The sequence below is a fragment of the Stigmatopora nigra genome, chromosome 3, assembly GCF_051989575.1.
Source record: "Stigmatopora nigra isolate UIUO_SnigA chromosome 3, RoL_Snig_1.1, whole genome shotgun sequence".
NCBI classification, from domain to species: Eukaryota; Metazoa; Chordata; class Actinopteri; order Syngnathiformes; family Syngnathidae; genus Stigmatopora; species Stigmatopora nigra.
The window spans coordinates 6363946-6378884 of record NC_135510.1 but is presented as its reverse complement, the minus strand read 5'-3'; the positions used below and the strand labels follow the sequence as shown (position 1 = coordinate 6378884).

The following is a 14939-nucleotide window of genomic DNA, read 5'->3' as shown; positions in this document are numbered from 1 at the left end:
TATAAAATCCAAATTCAATAATTAATACAAACTAATACAGATTTGGATAAATGTTGCAGCCAATTGGTCGATCAGCCATTCATCTGAAGTCAAGAGTAACATTGTTTATTTTAGCTGGGTGTCCGAGGGTGGGGTTACAAGACTGTGCGGAATGTCCCTTTAAATTATTCAAACCCAATCAGGTATCTTTTTCTCCACTGATCTAAAGATGGCTATCAGAGGTCATTCATTCCTTCTATACAGGGTCACCTTTCCTACACACCCTTTAACCACTTCCACTCGCGATCTGTTTACTTTATGGTAAACAGGACAATGTCCTGGTCACCGTACGTACATACGGCAGCATGCATGCGGGCATTTAGTAATGAAGCAGCTGCACACCCACTAAAATGCACTCTTTATAATGACAGACTGACAAGTATGTTAGGGGTGGGTTAGGGTTGCGGTCCAAGCGTTATTGTGTGTGTGTGTGTGTGTGTGTGTGTGTGTGTGTGTGTGTGTGTGTTGTGTGTGTGTGTGTGTTGTGTGTGTGTGTGTGTATAAGGACATTGCTCATTCTTCTCCTATGTTACCATGTATCTGAATAGCATCTGACCTTCTCACACAGCGCAAGGATGTGCAGCATTATTGCTCTTCGTGCAACTTGCATTGGTGTGATCACTACAAAAGGTGACAAAGGTGCACTACACTATAGAGTAGAGATGGGAATGAGGTAAGAATAGATGAAATGATTGATTAGTCTCTTGACCTTGGATCTTTTAGATAAATATGCCCGTAAACCTTCTTTTTGCATTCATGTACATTACAATTTCAGTGGCCTGCTTGCTTCTATGGGCAGCCGTCCTGTGTGAGTATACCTGTGAGTATCGGCGTGTGTGTGAGCTGTGTCCATGCACATCGTGTGTGTGTGTGTGTGTGTGTGTGTGTGTGTGTGTGTGTGTGTGTGTGTGTGTGTGCGCAGGCTCACTGCCTGGGGCTTGTTGTCAGAGCTTTTCTCGACTGGCCAATTAATTATGATGGCCTACTTATGATGCGTAATAAGATGATTTATTAGTAAACACACAAACAGAGCACAGGTAGTGGCACAGTGTTCTCTCTGGTCTAGGATGATACACTGGACCAAGCTTACAAATACACCTCTGGCTGTGTCCTACTAGATCTGAAAAGTCAACTTTATGAGCTGCATTGCTTAATTTCTACGATTGTCTATTGTAGTTAAGCAAGCTAATTCAGTCACTGGCAATGTTATATTCCATTAAACTTTGGTTTGTTATAATTATTTGATCCCAAAGAAATATTTCAAATAGTTGAGATGTACAGCAAGTATTTTTTTGAGAATGAGTAGTTTAATCAAAAACTGATATACTAATTTAGAACGAAAAACCCAATCACGAGTGCCATTGTTTGAATAGTAGAATAAAAAAATCAAAGTTGTTTGTAAGTATTATTTTGTTACCAACAGGATGCTCATTTAGACATAAAATTTTAGAGAAGGAAGGTACACTGTACAAATTACCATTTTTTTTTATTATTCAAAAAGAAACTCTTAAACTCTATAAACCACCTTCAAAAAGGAAAACAAGACAAATGGCTTCAAAAGCAATGTTATTGTTGCCTAAAAAGTCAAAGGAGAAAATTTACTTCTATCATGAAAAAAATATAAATCAGATCACTAGTATATCACAGTACATCCATATATAAATACACACAAAAAAAAATCATATGCTATGTTTGGTGCTGGGAAAATATGGCATTTGACATTGATATAATATATTTCTAAATCATATCTTTTCTGATTATGGGATGAATGATCTCCTTAAGCCATGTGTAATATTTCTTATCCATTTCAATGTTGCAGTCTGAAAATTGGCAACCACGTGTGTGTGTGTCCATGTGGGCAGTATATTGTAAAATATGGGTACAGCTGTGAGAATAGCCATTTGTTTTCTTTGGCTATCTGTCTAACTACCTGGGTGGGTGTCCTATTTCTGGATGACACACACACACACACACACACACACACACACACACACACACACACACACACACCTACACAGCAAACCTCATGCCCTCCCCGCCATACAATGCGGGATGTAATTTATGATGCCACAGTAACATATAGACTTTTCATCACTCAGTGGCAACTCTGTCCACTCAATGTTATAGCATATTGTCTCGGTTCCTCTTTTTTGCCTCTTTGGTTTTTACTTTTTCATCTGTACTTTTTTTTACGTCTTACTTCACCACTTTATTGAGTTTCTTAAGTCTTCTGTTTTCAGTCTTGGATATGAAATAAAATCAAGTACTATATTTTTCCAAATCACATCAAGAACATTGAATGCATTAGGGCAAGTGTGTAGTTGGTAACCTATTCACAAACATTGTTTTGGAAAAAAATACCCCTCCCTTATGTGAGAATTGAACTCAGGGTAGACAGTCAGGATCTTTAAGTCTTGCTTGCATTAACATAATCAGCATTACTGACCTACAGTTAAAGTTTACTTTATATTTTCTTCATTTATATACAGGAGAAAATGATCTACATTTCATAACGTGTGTCTTGACTGCAAAGCTTCCAGTTGTTTGCATGTGAAGTTTTTATTGTCCAATCAGATTTCAGCTGCTGTGAGTAGACATATTAATATCTGCCTTGGGCCTTCATGCACTTCTGTTGGCCAAACACAACACACAGAAATAACATTGGTTGTTTCTTTAAATCATTCAGATTTCCTCATGCACATTTAGATGTATGTGGGAACATTTCTAATCTCCTATTGGTTGATCAGAGCCCTCATTTTGTGTGGCCAGAGGAGGGCACTTGTAATTATGTTCAGGTGTTGGAGGAGGGTGGCTCCCAGTCATACAAACAATTTTCAAGATGGACTTTTCAAGGAAAACTTGATATGATGAGTTTTAGCATTAATATTTTCAGAGCAGCAGCAACTAGGCAGCTCTCAGAAGCACACAAGGATCTATTTTATCATAAACAATAAGCATCTATGGTGAGTACACTGTGCACTCTGGTCTATACTTTGCTCATATTCGGCCACTCTCTCTGTAACTATTGATGCTACTTTGTCCTCGTGATGAAGCAATTGGGCTGTTGTCGGGTCGATGTGTGTCATTGTTTTATTGATGTGAGAAGAGACCCCTGAGGCCTACAGCCTTCTACTCCCCTGTAAGCAATAAATCTATGGCCTGCTATTCTTTCAGCTGCCCTCAACTCACTTTCTCTCACATACACACACGTGCATTCAGTCAGAGTTTTAGTAACTACAAACATATTGGATATAGAAAGTTGGAGGGGAACTGAACTACTTCTTTTGGTAACGAATAAGTACTGTTGTTTGTGCCAAATGTGAGGATGGTAAAAAAAAAAAAGTGTAAATTCGACTAGATCTTAAATTGGGGTTTGTTAGGCCTGTTATACAATGTATTCATTCTCCCCTTTATTTACTGGTAATGGTAGTATTTGATTATCTTACTTGTATCACCATTCCATTCTAAAAAGATGTTTGCAGTTTTAATTGAGTTGTACAAACTATAAAGCAAATGAATTTTGGAGCAACTTGCAATTTATGAAATATACCATATTATTAAAGGACAAACTAATATTTAATTAATATGATCTACTTGTATATGATGTCAACAATTTTTTTGTTCATACTGTTTTTTGTTTTTGTTTTTTTTTGGCTGTGTTTGCTTTATCTCTGAATCATTTTATTTCCCTTCAATCTGCCAGTAGAGGCCACTAACAGCATTCAGTATAGACAACCCCTCAAACACGCTCGGGCGACAGCTGCCCGTTGCAAAATGAGAGCACAGGAGGTGGCAATAGGAAAAGGAGGCAAAAGCCAGCTCCAGAAAAAAAAAACACGAGGGCTAATGTGAGGTGATAGTGACACACCACAGCTGATGTGCTTTGTTTTGTTTGTTCCTATTTATTCCCCAACTCGGCTATGTCTGCATACTTTGCTTTTGAGGTGAAGAATGGCTCAGAAATCCCCAATGACACAAATCCTGAGAGTGAACATACAATTCCCCGTGGCTGCACTGGCAACAATTGATGAAATAATGCAAAAAAATCTGTCTAATGAGCCAATTGCATTTTGATTTAGTTCGACAAATATTTAATGTTCACTTTATAGCTCAGAAAGTGCACTGATACAAGTTTGCCCTTCTTGCCTTTGAATTCTTGCACACAACCAAACCAGAGTTTAACTGGAACTGAATGAGTTTAATCTGCAGGTTTAAAGGGGAAGTCGCAGAGGGAAGTTAATGAAATCATCCTAATCCTACTTTGCTCCTCAGTTCCCCCCTGAATCTGAAATCTTTGTTCTTCCGATCCACATCTCACCTCACTCCTCTCTTTTTTTCTCTCTCGCTTTTTCTCCCCTCCACATTTACTAATTGTTTCATCTTGAGCATGGAAAGGACACGCCAAATCAATAAGTCCCCTCTGAAGAAGCCAAGTGAAAGAAGGTGGGGAGGGGGTTGCCCTAAAAGAGGTCCTAGAAACCAACATACCTTTGAATGCAGAATTTCATCACTTAACCCATGTACATAATTTTGTGAGGTATTCAATCGTCAGATTTGCACATATTTACATATACTTAAGAAGAACAGTGTGCCCACAACACCCCCCCCCCCCAGTTTCCATTTTTAAATGATAGTGCAGTGGGATACAACAATGAAGTTATGTAAGAGACACATTTTATTGAAGAAGTCTTGTACATCAGCAAAAAAGTGGCCACTGCAGCAAAGTGGAGACTCTGGCATATAGATCTTCCCTTTCCCATTATTTTACTGCACACAAAGGTTATCATGGTTTTTATTTAATTTTTTGTTTATTTTTAATTTTCTTTTAGTTCAGCTTAGTTTAGATACCCTTTTTAATTCAGTTAGATTCAATTTGTTAGTTTGAATTGAGTGTATTTGCTAGTGTCATTCGTTTTAATTTTTCTTTCAATTGTTAAAAAAGTATTAGTTACTTTTAAAATATTTATTAATAATTTTGGTCATTTGTCAGGTCAATGATTTAAATGAATAAAATAATAATATTTTAGTTTACTTTACATTTCAGTTATTTTTAGAATGCACATTGCTTGTTTACTTTGTTCTTGTATTTAACTTTCATTTAATTATTTTTCCAACCATTGTTTATCCCATTCATTTTTGTCAGCGATAACCACAGAGGTCATGATTATTTCCTAATATCTAATTTTCTTCTTTTCCTAGAACCTGTTGCATTGGTCTCTCAAGGATTTGGAAAAAAATGTTATGAAATGTTACCAAGCTGTCTCAATGTTTCATGCGAAACAAGCACCGACTACCGTTACTCAACAATGGGTGAGTACATCACATTCCGTGTATATGTTGATATGTTGATCCACCTTTGCTGCAGTGTATTTCTCTGTCTAAGCGGTGTGATCGGTCATTTTGTCATGAGTAAAAATTGCAAGGTGTTTTCTCCTCTGCTCTCTCATTGTTTTATTGTACATTTTTCAAAACTGGCAAATGCCATCACACCATTATCTTCCAGTCACCGTTGATCAACTTAAGTTATCGTAGACAGTTTTGGAGTTATTTAATTTCCATGCATTCGATTTCTCTAGTGCTTAGAGTTATTTGTGAACTAAAGCAGGGTATGCTTTTGACTGGTTCACATACAATTGCAAGATATATATCAACAGTACTTATTCTATCAAAGGGAAAAGCATAAGTCTTATGTAGAAATATGTTTCGCTGTATAATATGAGGAATATTTATATTCATTACAGTCTCCAAGTCACCTTCCATATTCTTGTTCAGATTGGTGTAAACAATGGTCTACTAGAAGATATAGAAAATAGTCCCAAAATTGAAGTGACCTTTTGTGAGGCAGAAAGGACACTGAGATTTGGGGGATTAAAATGTCAATATTCTTTTGGTCATATTTCTGTCCAAGTAGGGGGGTTAGGGTGGTATTCCACACTGTGACTAATACAATGTTTTGTCCAATGCAAACTTTCTCCTGCTGCTCACCAGCTGCTCTCAATGGGACAGCTCCTTTCTACATTTACAGCCATATCTTTTCTTCATTTTTTTTTTGTTTTCGTTCTTCGTTGGCCCACCTGCAGTTAAACGCAGTCATGTTCTTAAAAGTGTGCGCGTGGTTGCATGACTACACATCACCATCCAAAAGTGTTTTGGTATTAACTGGGTTTGTGGGAGTGTGTTCCTGTGGAGGTATGATCGTTGCTAAGATAAGACTGTAAGCCAGATTAATGTGGCATGGAAGAGCTTGTCAGCAGGACCACTGTGCGTGTTTGTGTATTTGTAGTGAGTGTATATGGATGCAAGCCCGTTAGGTGAGCCAATGGTTTCTATATTGTTTGAGCTGGTGTGTAGGTAGGGTCCAGTGCTGGGTAATATGATCACGGCTCCATGTAACACAGCATGACAAGTGCTTGTGCGTTTGAGTGTGTCTCTGTGTTTTGTGTGTGCGTGTGAAACGCAGTAGGACAACAGCATCTCTTCGTTCTACCGGAGATAATGGATTACTATGCTCGGAACCCAAAATGCTAACACACACACACACACACACATATATTTGGACATGGTGTAGCACACGTATGCTGACATTTATTTAGATAGTCAGTTTTTTTTACTTGTTTAAAAAGGAAAAAATTCAATAAGGACAGTGTACCTATGGTTTTAAATGTAAATGAACTCAATTTTATTCATTCATTCATTTTCTGTAGGGTCGGGAGGAACTAAACTAATCCGGGGAATGTTAAACTTGTGTAAATACCATACTAAACACAAAAGTAGAACTTTTTTAATGAGGACTTGGACCTTGAAAGTTGATTTTTATTCCCTTTTGTATTATTAATGTACATATACATACAGATGTATATAAATGCAATGAAATAGTCTGTACTAAAATTGGTGTTTGCAACCCATCTGCTAATCCCTGCCATAGCCAATCTTTGCTCTACATTAACATCCTGTCAGAGGTGTTGGAGCCCCCCTGTAGTGCATCATGGGACATTGTGTCTTATTCAAGGGCATTGCTGGTGAGAAGTTTCCAAGTAATACCAGCACCCTCCAGCTGTCGTCTCACAGCCAGAAAACACTCGCGTCTGCGGCGGGGATCAACCCACCAACCTCAGGGTTATTAGTCAGCCTCTCCATCTAGGCTGGCCCAGGGAGAGGCTGTGGGTGGGTGGCTGTGGGATGCAAGCCAAATGCATGTGTGTGGTTGAGTGGGTGGGGGTGTTGCTTTCCCCGTGTGAGGAGCACACTGCATCTTCCCCGACCACTTTCTGACAGGCCCACATACATCACCACCCCCAACACCTCTGTTTCTCTCCCCTCTCCCTCTTCATCATCCCTATTCCCACCTCCCCCCTTCCTCCATCCATCCAGTTCTCCTCCCAGCCTCCTTCTCACCTGCTCCCATCTCTCATGCATGCCGGTGTCCCTCTCTCTCTCTCTCTCTCTCACCTGCTTGCAGGCCCACCACACCTCGCAGCATGCCTCCTTGAGTATCATTTACATCGATGAAGCCTCATCATTACCCCTGCCCTACTTTATCTATCACCCAGCAGCCCTGCCATATAGGGCCTACGTCTTTTCCACAGATGATGTTCACGTGAACTCGGGAGCAAGCAGTGGAAGGAACTTTTGTTGTTTTTAAACTTTAACTGGAAAGTTGGGACATGGGAGTGACATTGTCCTGGAACAGTTGGCAAAAAAGGTCCACGTGGGCCACTGTGGGGGCAGGTTTTTATTCCAAATCATCCAGCACAGACAGTTTAACCAGTGAGGAATCTGCTTAAACAAGAAGCACATGACTGGAATCCACTGCTTGTACTTCTTACATACCCGGTTGGTGTAAAGGTTTCCTCTTGTAGGTTGGAACGAAAACTTTCACCCACTGCGGCCCTTTGTGGAATAGTTTGCCCGCCCCTGTTCTAGAAGTATTCAAGTAGAGGTATACCTTAATAAACACCCTCAGGGAATATTCTTACCATTTTAAGGGGGCTTTTGAAAACTTTTACTAATATTTTTAGTAAAACCAGTAAACACAATGAGCACTGTAATTCACTCCTCACTTCAAGACAGTTATGTGCAGATGGATTGAGGTCTTGTATCACCTGATGAGGATTAGGATTCTGCCAATTGAAGACACAATCTGAATCAAGTTCAAATTTAAACACTGTTCGACTGTAGTTTTCAGATCCTAGTGCATCAAATTGATGGTTGGCCAACATAATTGTGTAATAGTTGCTTGAAAACTTTCTGTCCTTGGACATTTTTGATCCTGCTGATCATAGTATCAATTTTAATTTTTCCCCAAACTACATTCTTTCTGCAGTAACGGGTGTAAAAACAGGTCAGCCGGCTACAGGGCCTTTTCCCATCAAGCATGTGCTGTCACAAGTCGACATACAAATTTTCGTATGAGATTAGCAGCATTACTTTGACCTTGGAATATTGATTTTGTATCTTCTGTTCTTATTAAGAAAGAAATGGGAAGTCCGGTCTGGGAAAATGCACTCTGGGAACGCTGCTAGTTGTTCGCTAATGTGTCTGGCTTGTGACCTCTGTCAGACGTCATTCTTTCTCTTTTTGACTTTATCAGACTGTGTCCTGTCTGTCTTTTGCAATAATGTCCTAATTTAAAAGAATAACTCAAGGGTTTTCACATCATGTGATGTACTTCAACCACATAAACTTGGTGACCTTTATTGATAAAAGTGTGCTGTAACATTAATCAATATCGCACTCTCATTATCCTTAACGGATTTTATTTCTTTTTTTTCGAAAAGTTGCAACTCGTTCACATTCTGTTCTCAATGAGATATCAGATTAAACTGAGTGTAGATGGAGTGCACAGGTTTCTGGGTTAAGTCCCTCACTGTTGCGTTGCGCTGCTAAATAAAAGGAATCACGCATGCAAGTGCATTAGAGGAGGACTTAATATTATGAAAGAAAATTGATTTTCCGGAACGAGATTTCTCCTTTGATAAGGTATTAGCTGGGAGGGGAAAATGTTGTGAATCTTCATTAAGAGCCTCTGATATGCACTAGGATAATCACAGGGGGTCAGTGCGAATGACAAATGAACACAAAGGCAAGAAGGGAGTCATACATTAGGGGCAGACTGGGGAAAAGAAATATTCTTGCAGTGAGGAGGAGTAACCCTCTACCCTAGCTCACAGCTTCCACTCAGACGTATGCACACAATCGAATCAGAGACTTAAGTAGGGATAGGCCGCCCTTAATAAGAGTGAAAATTGATTTCTTTCCACTTCCATACGAAGAGATCTAAAGATGATGAAGGTAAGGACTGGACTGCGGCTCATCCACCCATCCATTTTCGGGATACTGCTTATTTTCCCTTGGGCTGCAAAATTAGACTACAATAAGGTTAGCAGTGTATAGCTAATACATTTTCTATTGCTTTAACCCACATTTCTTTACCAAACTGAATAAAGTGATAAGATAAACTGGATAAGAGATGAATAGAATGTAATGTAAATGGAACTCCAGTGGTTTAAAAAGTCGATTCGCTGTGCAAAAGTGTAGCAGTAGTTTGGTTGGGTTAAATATATTTTGCTTGTTAAATAAGAATTATTTTTATATTTTTTTTAGATCAGAAGTTGCTTCATTTTCAAATGTTTACAGCCAATTTAAAGTGACAGACTGCTCGTTTAAGTTATGACGAAACTTTTGTCCAACAAAATGTAGGGTTTTATGAAACGGTTTAAAAAATGAATTCAAAATAAAATAATAAATTGAACTGAATTTAGCAAAGAAATCCAGGATGACACCACGAAAAAGACAGTTTCCCAACAGTCACTCTCCCGTAGGTGGGAGCCTTAGGCTAGGATGAATAAAGAGGGTTAGAAGGGATAACAAGCTGATGGACTAACTGCGGAGAGGAGAAATGAAGAGAGCCTAACCTCAGCTAATACCACTGGCAGAAATTTCTGACAGACCAGCAGAAAACTATAGCGCAAATACAGCGAGGATTCCTTTTGTCGGGTCACAAAAATCGCATACGCAAGACGAAACACATTTGCACTGACCAAAAGAAAAGTTTGCCAATAGCTAGAAAACTTAAAAGTGGAGCAAAGGTCTCTACAACATCTTTCTATTTTATATTTGTGATAACACAATCAATAAGAATGCTGCTTTACATTGGAAAAACAAATTAGTGATAAAAACTACAACTGTATCACATTCATTTAAGATAAGTCAATCTATATCCATAGAAAATGAGTGCAGCCAGGACTGGTCATCATGATGAAGCCTCTGCATTCATCCTTCCTATTGTGATGTTTTTTTTCCCTCCCTCCTTGTTAAGCCTGCAGGCCGACTGGTAATGTGTGAAAGCAGAAGGTGGAAAAGATCAAACCCAGCTGACCTGAGAATAGCAGTGACACCTTGTCACACGCACGTGGCCTGCCTGACTATTTATGCTTGCATGTGTGTGTGTGTGTGTGTGTGTGTGTGTGTGTGTGTGGGTGGAAATATGAGCTAGAGATGGTAGGATACACAAGTAGAAAGATTTTAGATCACCACTTGCTATTTTAACCAATTATTCAATGCGATGTCATTTCTTTTGAACTTTTTTACATTTTACTTTAAGTAAAACAACAAGGGAAGCCCTATTTGCACTGGATCAATATTTCCCTATAGACCTCTGTGTTGAGACAAATTCCACGGAAGTATGAGATCTTAATCCAGTGTGAGTGCACCATATATGTGATATGTAAAGTAAAACTTCTGTTGCGAATTACTTTCCGGAGTTTGTCAGGGAGAGATGGCTTTTGATTTTAGTAGTCCTAAGAAAATCTGCATGTCATTGGTTGTAATTGCGGGACTCACCTATGTTTTCTGTTCAGGGTAAGGGTTATGGTCAAGGAAATCCACCAAATTATATCAATCACGTGACAGCTTCCGTAATTCCTGCAAATCAGTTGCAGTATTAAAAGTTCAAACTTTTTTTGGTCCAATATTAGCACGGATTAAAGCCTAATCTCTTTGCATAATTCAACGGACAATACAACATAGTAAAACAAAACTTTTATATTATTCAAAGAAAGGAGAGGAACAAACTTTAGACAGAAAAAAAACGTGAAGCACAGACAGAGAAAAAGAGCCTCTGAGAGAGACAGAGGAAGGTGAGAAGTAGAGAACATTTATTATGCCGATGCTTCGTCTACAGATACAAATCACTGCCTGTTATCACACTCAAGCAAAGCCTGCTCGAACCCCACACTCGGATCCATCTCCACCATGACACCCCAACACAAGTGTACCACAACAACTCTGTGCATGTGTGTGTGTGTGTCTGACTGATTGCATTATAAATGGAGCTAGTGGATTGAGTCTGTAAAAGGTTAGAACCTGAACTGAGCATGACAGGCAAACGACCACCAGTTACGTTACTGTTAGTGTGCATTTGTTTTAGTTGTTTCAATCTAATTTAATGAAAAACATGTATTTAATTATGAATAATAAATCATTCCTGTCTTTGCTTTAACATATTGAAATGGTAAATGTTAGCTCGTTGCCCTTCATGAAGTCGAACACATTTTCAGCACCATGGACAGTGACTTCAGTGACGATTTTGTATAAGAAATTTACAACCATGATTCAAATGTTATTCATCAATTAGGCCTATGCAAATACATAAATACTTAAGTGAGTAGGTGACTCATTAAGATGACTTGTTTTACAGCAGTATTAAAGTACACAGTATTTCCACAATATTGATATAAAAATTTATATAACACAAATATTGATTAGATTCCATTAAAACCTATAGTCTTACTTTTAAAATATGATTTTTTCCAGGCTAAAGCAAAACATGAAAAATTTCAACTTTGTTAAATGCACCTTTTGTTTCAGATTTAATTTAAAAAATATGGAAACATATTGCATTATTAGTACTCCATGCTACTAGAATGTAGGCCGTATTCAAAAGTGCACGTGTCGCCACAGGGGAAACTATTTTCAGAGTGTATTGCTGTAGGGATTTTGTACATTCGAGCTGGCACAAGCACATGGATGCTCCTTTCGTTTGTGGAAAATATTCACGTGTGGAACTTAAATTGAACTCCCCCTAAATTTAAAACTCCCACTAACTTGCCTACATTACTTGTATATTCTCAGGATGTCTTATAGAACACGAGTCTTTCCTTTTAAATCAAACCAGCGTGACCTCTTGCCTCCCACTTACCTTCTATCTTCCTTAACTAACTGCCTCTACTGTGATCTAGCCTCCATACTGTGCAGGGTCATAGTACATAATTCAGTGTCTGATATGCAGAGAATATGTGACACCTTTCTTTGAGGCGAAAGGAGCAGGATAAAGGATCTCACCCTGACCGAATAGATGGGGTTGATGCATACCAAATAAAAGTCACACTCCATTCTAATGTGCTTTTTTTTCTGGGTAGTCAGCTGTTACTTCAATGGGGAATACTAAAAAAGTCAGAGGGCAAATACTTTATTCTTTGGTGTATTTCAATTATGCTTTGACTACAATTTCTGTGTTTTATTGAGCTTTGCAGTCAGTTTGGGTTTGTGAAGAGAAAACTGCAAGAAAGCTGTCAAATTGTGAATAGGAATGAAACAAAACAATTAATAATAGTTGTTAAACTGTTGGTCTTTCGTTGTAGTTGAAGTCATAAGTACATTATCTGAAATGTATCTACTGTCAGAAAGAGAGATTGGGCAACAGAGGGACGGAGAGATAGAGGGAGAGAAAGAGAGAGAGACCCTAGCTGGCAGCAGTACCGTCTTTTCACCCCTAATTCTTTCCACCTTGTTAGGCACTCTGCCGTGGGGCGAGCAAATATAAACACCCTGGCAGGAGAGATGGCGGAGGCAGGAAATGAATTGTTTAGCAACAGTGGAGGGAGGAGGGGAAAGGAAAAATGATGGAATTAAATTCATTGTAGGAAGAAGTAAGATTCATATTTAAAATTTGGAATAGTCATGCTATGGATAATATATTTTCTATGCTTATGTAATTGAATAATGTAGTCTCTCTATACTGTTGGAAGTATGTAGCCTAACATGTCTAATGGCTTTAGTGGCTACTTTCATTCAAAATGTACTACTTTTTATCAGTCTTCATAATGTTTAGAATTTCATTAAAACAACACATTCTGTTTAAAACAAAAGAATGACAAGGCAACAATTTTGCAATTAAGTTATTTTAGCATGCAGAAATTTGTAGGAGAATAATTCAAAACTGATCTCAGTACATGAAGATTTACCTACATATACTATGCAGTTTCTATATGTACACATAAAAACACAAGTGGTATTAAATAAATATTGCAGTCAGGACGATGATCATTTAGTTTAAAAAATTGAAATGAAAGAGAAAAACTGACATCAGTTTTGCACCCAGAAATGTGCAAAACCAGCTTTTTTCCCAGTACAAAAACAAAAAAATCGATTGCCATCTCTAATATATAGTCAAGAGTTTTAGATTCCATTCTTAGGCCTTAAATGTTTCTCTCACAACTTGTCTTTTTGCTACATCAGCCCTGTGTGATTGCTCTTTTTGATCAGAAATGTCACCCGTATTTATTGGCAGTACGTAAAGAAACAGCTCAAACAATCTAAATGATCATCTCCGTCACCCACGGAGTCTCTCTTATTCTCCGTCTGCGCCACCCGTTGTCGCCCCGCGGTCCTGTGCCGATTGTCGTGCCGACTTCGGCAGTATCGCCGTGGCGACAGAGACAGGAGCAGATGTGACTCTGGTTGCGGGGCATTTGGCAGCAGCACTCATCGTCACAGTGACGGAGATGCGGCCGGACGGCACATCATCTGTAGCATCGTGAGGGGCGGGGTGGGCTGACTGAGTGTGGATGGTTGAGGCGTGGATTGGCATTGGGTGAACTCCCCTCACCCACAAGCGCGTACACACTCCCAGTGTGACCCCACACACCCTGGAGGAACTGCAAGTGCACAGCCAGTAACCAGACGAGATGGGGGTGGGGCGGAGGGTGATGTACGCACGCTCGTGTGCGTGTGTGCAAGTGTGTGTGCCTGTGTGCAAGTGTGTGTGTGACTGTGCATGCCTGCATATTTGCAATCTAACCAGGCAGCAAAAAGTGCCGTCAAACATACAAGATGCTTTTCTTCATCTCTCACTGCTTTTTATTTCTTGAGGTATTTTCTGCTATTTCTGTCCCTCTGTCTGCTAAGTTGGAGACAAATGGCGGTTTGGGGGCTAAATGTTTGAACTTGAGCAAGGAGACCCAAATTGACACACTTAAGGAAAACTGAGACCTGAGGACAACTGAGTATAGAAAGGGAGAGAGGGAGAGAGCGAGACAGTGCGGCAAGAGGGATTACAGTTGGGGGGGCCTTACTCAAGACATCTGTAATGTGTACACACCATAGAAGAAAGCAAAGTGACTAGTGGTCATAAACTGGTGCCGCAATATGTTTTTTTTTGCCACCACAAAACTTAAATTCACACTTAAAGAATAAGTGTACTACAGTGGGTGTGAATGTCAAGAACAATTTGATCAAAATATGAGATATTCTTATTTTGTCTGAAAAATGAATGGGATACAATTAGTCAGAATGTCCAAGAAGATGACCAGTTTTGTCCAATGAATTATCTGAGCGTTTTCAGTGTGTGCGTGCTTGTGTGTGCGCCCGCGCATGAGTGTGCCTGTCAGGGTTGTGCACCACGACGGTTTGGCAGTGGTCTGACATTTCCTGCTCTGACATCTTGTCTCAGTTCATCTCCCGTGCCAGTGGACGGACGGAAGCCCTGAAGGGACACTCCAGCACCAGCTACGCAAACTTGTCTTTTTGTCAGCACCAGTGAGGAGGTGCAGTACATTAGTCACACACACAGAGACACACACTTTTAACGTTGTTTTTTTTTTCCTTACCCTCACTCCTTT

The 14939-nt window shown here is 39.3% G+C and overlaps 1 protein-coding gene across 1 annotated transcript in view; it reads left to right on the top strand.

The window, feature by feature from the left end:
* The window catches only part of esrrga (estrogen-related receptor gamma a), a 147684-nt gene that overhangs the window by 9965 nt on the left and 122780 nt on the right, over positions 1–14939 (top strand). The window contains exon 2 of the mRNA XM_077713219.1: positions 5239–5349. The gene's annotated coding sequence lies outside the window, so the exon portion shown is untranslated. The remainder of the gene's footprint in view (positions 1–5238; positions 5350–14939) is intronic.